General features: G+C 44.1%; 1 long non-coding RNA gene across 2 annotated transcripts; it reads left to right on the plus strand.

Annotated features, from left to right (window-relative positions):
• Nucleotides 1-505: 505 nt before the first annotated feature.
• Nucleotides 506-4,339, plus strand: LOC308664809. Of its 2 annotated transcripts, none has more exons than XR_014025749.1 (3): nt 506-694; nt 3,641-3,723; nt 4,115-4,339. It is a non-coding gene; the product is annotated as an uncharacterized lncRNA (long non-coding RNA). The 2 variants fall into 2 exon arrangements; XR_014025750.1 differs by lacking the exon at nt 506-694 and adding an exon at nt 2,967-3,055 and having other exon boundaries at nt 3,415-3,723.
• The last annotated feature ends 2,455 nt before the right edge of the window (nt 4,340-6,794 follow it).

Below are 6,794 nucleotides of genomic sequence, written 5' to 3' on the forward strand. Positions count from 1 at the left end.
GAGGCAACGTCCCGGCCCCATCGCTTTATTAGGAGCGGGCTGGCACGGAATGCACATGGCCGCGAGGCGGGTCAGAGGGCCTCGCTCTCCACCGGCGGCTCCTCGCCCGACCTCGTTTTGCCTCTCCCGGGTCGGCACTGCAGCTCCGGCTGGCGCCTGAGTGTTGCGCGCTCCTACAGCAATGCAGCTCAGTAGTGGCCAGCCAGAGACGCTGCTGCACTTAGCAGGAGGAGGAGGAGGAGGCGGTCGTTCCTACAATAACGTAGCGCTGGCACCGGGAAGAAGATCGGCGCTGGTTTTCCCGGGAAAGAAGCCGGGCACGCCGGGCTGCAACCGACGCCGCTTCAAATCGGAAGCCTGCGGGAGAATTAAGGGCTGAAGAGGCGGCGGCTCTCTTCAAACCTTCCCCATTTGTGGGGAAATAGCAGGAGCTGCTTCTTCAAACCTTCCCCATTTGTGGAGAAATAGCAGGAGCTGCTTCTCCTGTTCGCGCGCTCCTTTCCCCCCCTCCTTCCTTCCCCCCCTTCTTTGTGGTTGTTGGTGTGCGTTAGTTCTTCTCTTCCATTGCATTTCTATTTATTTGTTTGCATTTAATATTGTCTTTCGAGCGTTGCAGATGGCTTTGAGGTGAAGAAAAACCTTTCCTCACAAATTAATTTGCCCCTCAGCTGCGACAACGGTGCTTCTTGAAGACGTAAGTTGCCCATTGCTTGTGTTGTGCTGTGTTGTGCTGGGACTACAACTCCCACAGTCTCCAATGGGACAGTGTGACCTCTGAGAATTCTGGGAGTTGTAGTGTCCACAGATCTGGCTGTGAAACCTGCCTTAAAGAGCTCTTAGAAATTTATTTATTTTATTTTTATTTTTATTCCATTTATATCCCGCCCTTCTCCGAAGACTCAGGGCGGCTTACAAGCTTAGCAGTAGCCTTCATTCTATGTATATGCCTGCTTATTAGTATCTTCTGTGAGCCTGTGAGACAGAGTCTGATAACAGTTCAGGTGTTCTTGATTTTCTTTTTTAAAGTAATTAGTCTGTATTCCATCCTTTTCTATTACACAAGCTGTGTGCATGATTCTTCATACTTGCCCTTTAATTCTAACGAAGTGTGTTACATTTACAACTAGTTACTAGTGTACCTCCATGCAACCTGTGTCTCGCTTTTCTTAATTCAGATTTTCCCAGAATGGCACTTCCAGTTCTTTGTGACCCTTTGGGCAATTGATTTGCCAAATTTATCACTCGGCAACTTATTATTTGAGTTTTGTAAACTCCTGCTCATAATATCAGTGATAGTATAGGTAGTCCTCAACTTATGACAACAGTTGAGCCCAAAATATTTGTTGCTAAGCGAGAGAGTTGTTAGATGACTTTTTGCCCCATTTTATGATCTTTCCCATCACAGTTGTTAATCACTGCAGTTAAGTTAGTAATAAGGTTGTTAATCTGGTTTCCCCTTTGACTTTGCTTGTCAGAAGGGTGCAAACGTTGATCACATGATGCTGGAACATTGCAACCGTAATAAATATGAATCAGTTGCCAAGTGTCTGAATTTTGATCACATGACCATGGGGATGCTGCAACAGTCTTAAATGTAAAAAAAGGTCATAAGTCACTTTTTTCAGTGCTGTTGTAACTTTGGTCACTAAATGAACTGTTGTAAGTCGAGGACTACCTGTACTGTATCTAATCATGTTATGAAATTGACTTTCATTATTAGTACTGGATTTTCCAAAAAAAAAATTTTTTTTTAAATTTGTATTTGTATTGGATGTATTCATCTTTTGTTCAGGAGCAGTTTAATGCCCAAATGCCTTCAGGAGCCAACATCCATGAAAGATTTCCAAGAGGAGATGAAAGCCACTATGATCCTCACAAACTTTATTAAACATAAATACTTACAGGAGTAAACATGCAATGTTCCTTGCGACAGACAACATATTTGTATGCTGTGTTTTGCCATGACATGTCTGTGCCAAGGAGCTGGTTTACAAAGCTTTTCCAACAATAGGCAAAACAAAATATGTGAGAAACTAGCTCATTAATGAAATGCCCTTCCTGTGAACTGTTCTATATCTCTGCACCTGGCATTACCTCACTGTGCATTCATAGATATAGTCTGTACCATGCTATAGATATTATGTTTTTTTAGAATAAGAGGTTATGCAGTCGTTAAACATGTTGTTAGTTTAGTTCAAGAACTTAAGTCTCCTCTCCCTATTTCCTCCTACAACCAGATAGGTGGAGCTGAGTGAAAGTGACCCAGAGTCAACTAGTGAGCTTCTTGTGGCTATGAGAGGACTAGAACCAGTCTCCCCAGTGTCAGTCTAGCACCTTAACCACTACACTGGATCTCCTCTGGTATCAGTGATTCTCATTTAGTATCCAACCATTATTAACCCCAAACCTTGACCTTATACACTTTTGTTGGCAGTACGATCTGACTATGCTTTAAAATTCTGTTATCTATTAAAATCTTTCTCCAAAGATCCAGATATCTCTGGGGTTTTGAGCTGAGAAGATAAAGTCAGTTCTTACACTAATTTACAACTATATGCACAAAATTGATATGAGCAGTTAATTAAAAAAAATATACTGAGCATCAAAATGGCATTTGCACTTTCAACTTTAACCTTCAGCAAGAGATTTCTTAAATCTTCCTCATTTCCAGCTACCAAGGTGATGTCTACAGTATGCCTGTGGTGGTTAATATTTCTCTCAGCAATTTAAATCTTAATCTACCACTTCTCATAGTATTTTCTAATATAGGTTTAATAACTGTGGTTATAGTATATAAACTTGTCACATGGCTTTTGCAATTTTGAACTGCTTAATTGCTCTATATTCCATTCTAAATGCTGCTTCCTAATCAGCAATTCTTCCAAAGTGGGTATACGAAACCTTTTTTCTTCTGAGACAACTTGAAACAGATGAGGTAGACTGGAGACCAACCTAGAGGTATCACTAAGGGATCCAGGGTAAGCTTCTTCAAAAGAGATCTGACAATTGCCTTCTTTAAATATGAAGGCATCCTGCCTTCGCTTATAGCAGGGGTGTCAAACTCAATTTCATTGAGGGCCGCATCAGCATTACAGTTGCCCTCAAGGGGCCGGGTGGGTATGGCCTGGGTGGGCGTGGCCTACTGGGTGGGCGTGGCTAGAGTGTGTGTGGCCTACTGGGTGGGCGTGGCCAGATCTACATCGTTCGCATCAAGGGTGCCTATGGGGGCCTGGGCAGGAGTGGGACAAATCTGAGGGTCTCTGGCAGAAGGAGGGTCTCTTGGCCAGGGCCAAGGCAGTGGGGGCCGTTCCCTCACTGTTTCCAGGATGGCTTCGCGGGCCACATGAAACCACTTCGCGGGCCGGATCTGGCCCCCGGGCCTTGTGTTTGACATGTCTGGCTTATAGATATCAGGAAGGACAGTCCTAATAATGAAATCAACCTTGTTAAGCCAAGTCCTGAAGCATAGATGGGGCCCTCATTTCTGCTATCTTAGGAAATTAACCAACTGAAACTGATGCACTGCAATCATATAAGAAGAATTGCTGGATACTCTTTTTCTTAGTCAATAAAAATCCTGTTTTATTTCTCATTATAGAATCCATTTACTTGTACTTTTCTCCTGGACTTATGTCTCTAGCCATTCAGAAGAAAGAAAGTACACAAGATAAATGAAGGAAGCATATCTATTTCCTTACCCAGTCTGCATAATTAGACGAGCAGGTGAGTTGGAATTACAACAAGAAGGAAGAGGAGGGGAAGGTAAGGTGATTCCCAGGATTTAGAGTTGTCTTCCTACCAATATATGAGTCTCAAATGCCTGCTTCTGATTTTTGGCATATTTGTATTTTTTTTTAAAAAAAAAAAATTAAAGCACTTATTTGGTAGCTCAAAATGTAGCACAGTTAATATAAGATGGGATGCTTGATATTTATGTAATACAATTCTCTACCATGCCTTAGATACTAGAAAATATAATTTGTTTTCTAATGCCTCTCATTTTCCAGGCAAAGTGGTTATTTTAATAATGGACTTCTCTTTGAGTTCCTCTTATAGCTCCAGCTCTAAATAATGTTATTTTAATTTTAAATCATTTCCATATCTCTCTCCACAGATGGTTACATTTAAATGAAGTCAGAGGTGACATTTGCAAATCAGAGTAATTGCTTCTGGACCAGCCCAAACTACTATTCATTAGATTTTCTCAGAAAACACAGTGTTAATAGGCTGTGCTTTCATCTTCAGTTCCCCAGATTAAATGGTCAAAAATTTCCATAATAAAGTAGACCTCTGCTCCAGGCAGCCTTATAATCATTGCTACATTCATTCAGCTTTATAAATAGAAACGATTATATTCAATACAACTAGTTCTTTACATAAATATCTTTTCCAGCGGAAAAGAGGAGCATATAGGGTTTCAAATCTCCATTCCTGAAGCCCTTTGGGTGATCTTTCTTGGTCCTACTTCCTGCTTTAAGTTGCATCTTGTTATTTGTTGCTGCCATCACTTATCTTCCAGTCATCCTCCCCCAATCCCAGTATGTATGCTTAAAAAGCTCAAAAGTGGAAATAATGTTGCAAAGTTGTCTTTGGGCCAAATAGCAGTGGGTTATGTATCCAGAGCACGGGTCGGCAACCCGCAGCTCTGGAGCCGCATGTGGCTCTTTTAGCCTTCTACTGCGGCTCCCAGTCCTCCTCCGCCATTTGCAGAGACAGAGAGAGGCACTTGCGCTTCTCATCCCTCTCTCTCTCTCCCTGATCTTCTGCTCACCTGGCCACCTCTTCTCCGACAAGCTGATACACTGTGGACATTTTTATTGGGCAGGCTCTCCACCGGCGCTCGTCTCCTGCAGAGACAAGTGAACCAGAGCAGATGCTAGGATGATTCCTCGTCCTCGGTCCTCTTCTTCTATTGTCTAGTGTCTCCAGGGAAGCCAAAAGAGCGCAAGGGGCCGGGTACTGCCCGTGTGGACCTGCCACTCCTGTGCATCACCAAGCGATTTTTTTGGGGGGGTGACTTACAGAACAAGCGACTGAGGCAGAGAAGTGACGATCAAGCAAGGAGAAGAAACTACATAAACTGGGCTTCATTCTTCTGCCGCTCGCAAAACAGCACTGAGCCTGAACCTCTGACAAACTGGGGTGCTGTGGCACAGAAAGTGTCCCAGAAAGCCGCAGCACCTCCAAATCTGTTGGTTTACCAGTGAGCCACCTCCGCCTCCTCAGCTTTGGCGGCAACACAGACCACCGAGCAGGAGGACTGGCTAATCAGAATGCGGGTCTCTCCTGGCCAAAGTAGTGATGGTTGGAACAGGACCTCGCCAGATCTTTTGTCCGAACTCAGCCAAGTGGAGTCGCCCCAGACCTCCATTGACTTCCATGGGGACGCTTGGCAATGAAGGGGCCAACTGAACCGCTTCAAGGATCAAGCTGCAGGATGGCTTTGAGTGGCAGAGAAAGAGACAGATGCAAACAGGTTTCCACAGGAGACGCAGCAAGGGTAGGAGACGAGGTGGTGGCTCGCCAGTAAACCAATAGACTTGGAGGTGCCACGGCTTTTGGGACACTTTCTGTGCCACAGCGCCCCAGTTCACCAGAAGTTCAGGCTCAGTGCTGTTTTGCAAGCGGCAGAAGGGCAAAGCCCAGTTTATGTAGCTTCTCCTTTTTGCTTGATCGTCACTTCTCTGCCTCGCTCGCTTGTTCTGTAAGTCATCCCCCCCCAGTCCCATGCGCTCTTTTGGCTTCCCTGGTGATGCGCGCCTTGTGCTTACTGAGCCCCTCTCTCTCTCTCTCTCTCTCTCTCTCTCTCTCACACACACACACACACACACACACACACACTGAGCGGGGAAAGGACTGGCAGATCAAGAGCAGGAGACAAGCACCAGTGGAGAGCCAGCCCAATAAGAATGTCCGTGGTGTGTCAGCCGTGATGGGGTGCCTGAGATGCAGCGGGCATCTTAAGGCAGCTGTGTTCATTTGTCCCATTCCGCTCGGGCCGGTTCCTCCTCCTCCTCCCTCCTCCCCGCAAGAGCAAGATAGAAAAACTTGTCTGTGTGGGCACGTGCGGGTGATTGGACCGGATTAATGAACGAATGGGCAGAGAGGGAGAGGGAGGGAGGGAGACAGGGAGAGAGGGGGGGGGAAGGGAGGAAAGGAGGGAGGGAGAGAGAATATAAATATATGTGGTTGTCTTTACTGGACTTTTAGTAAAGAACATTTAATGAAATATTTTGATTTTTTTAATTAAGAGATGAGGTATGGGGATAATTATGCTGTATTTAAAGACGGTAGATAAGCTACTAAAATAGTTTTTACCTGTTGGGATGAAGGAGAAAGGTTTTTTTTTCCCCTCTTTCTTCTGTCCTTTTGTTTCCCCCTCCCACCCCCCGTAAATTTTTTTCTTTCTATTTTTCTATTTGTAGTTTTTATAGTTTGCACCGGCTTTTTATTTCATAAATACGAGGAGGACTCAAATAGACATTGAGTATTTTATTTGAAAGTAACCTTTGACCCAGCATCTTTTTTGGGGAGTTCAATATGTTTTTGTTGCATGCAGAAATAAAAACTTGTTTTCTTTGTGGCAGTTCATTGACTTCATGAATACAACCTACTATAGTTTTTTTATACATAGCATAAAGGTAAAAAAACAATATATGCAGTGTTCATTTTAGATGTCAAAAGGGTTTTGTGGCTCCCAGTGTTTTCTTTTCTGTGGGAAACGGGTCCAAGTGGCAATTTGAGTGTTTAAGGTTCCCAACCCCTAATCTAGAGGTTTCAGTCTCCTTCCATCT

The sequence above is a fragment of the Vipera berus genome, assembly GCF_964194415.1.
Source record: "Vipera berus genome assembly, chromosome: 3".
Taxonomy (NCBI): Eukaryota; Metazoa; Chordata; class Lepidosauria; order Squamata; family Viperidae; genus Vipera; species Vipera berus.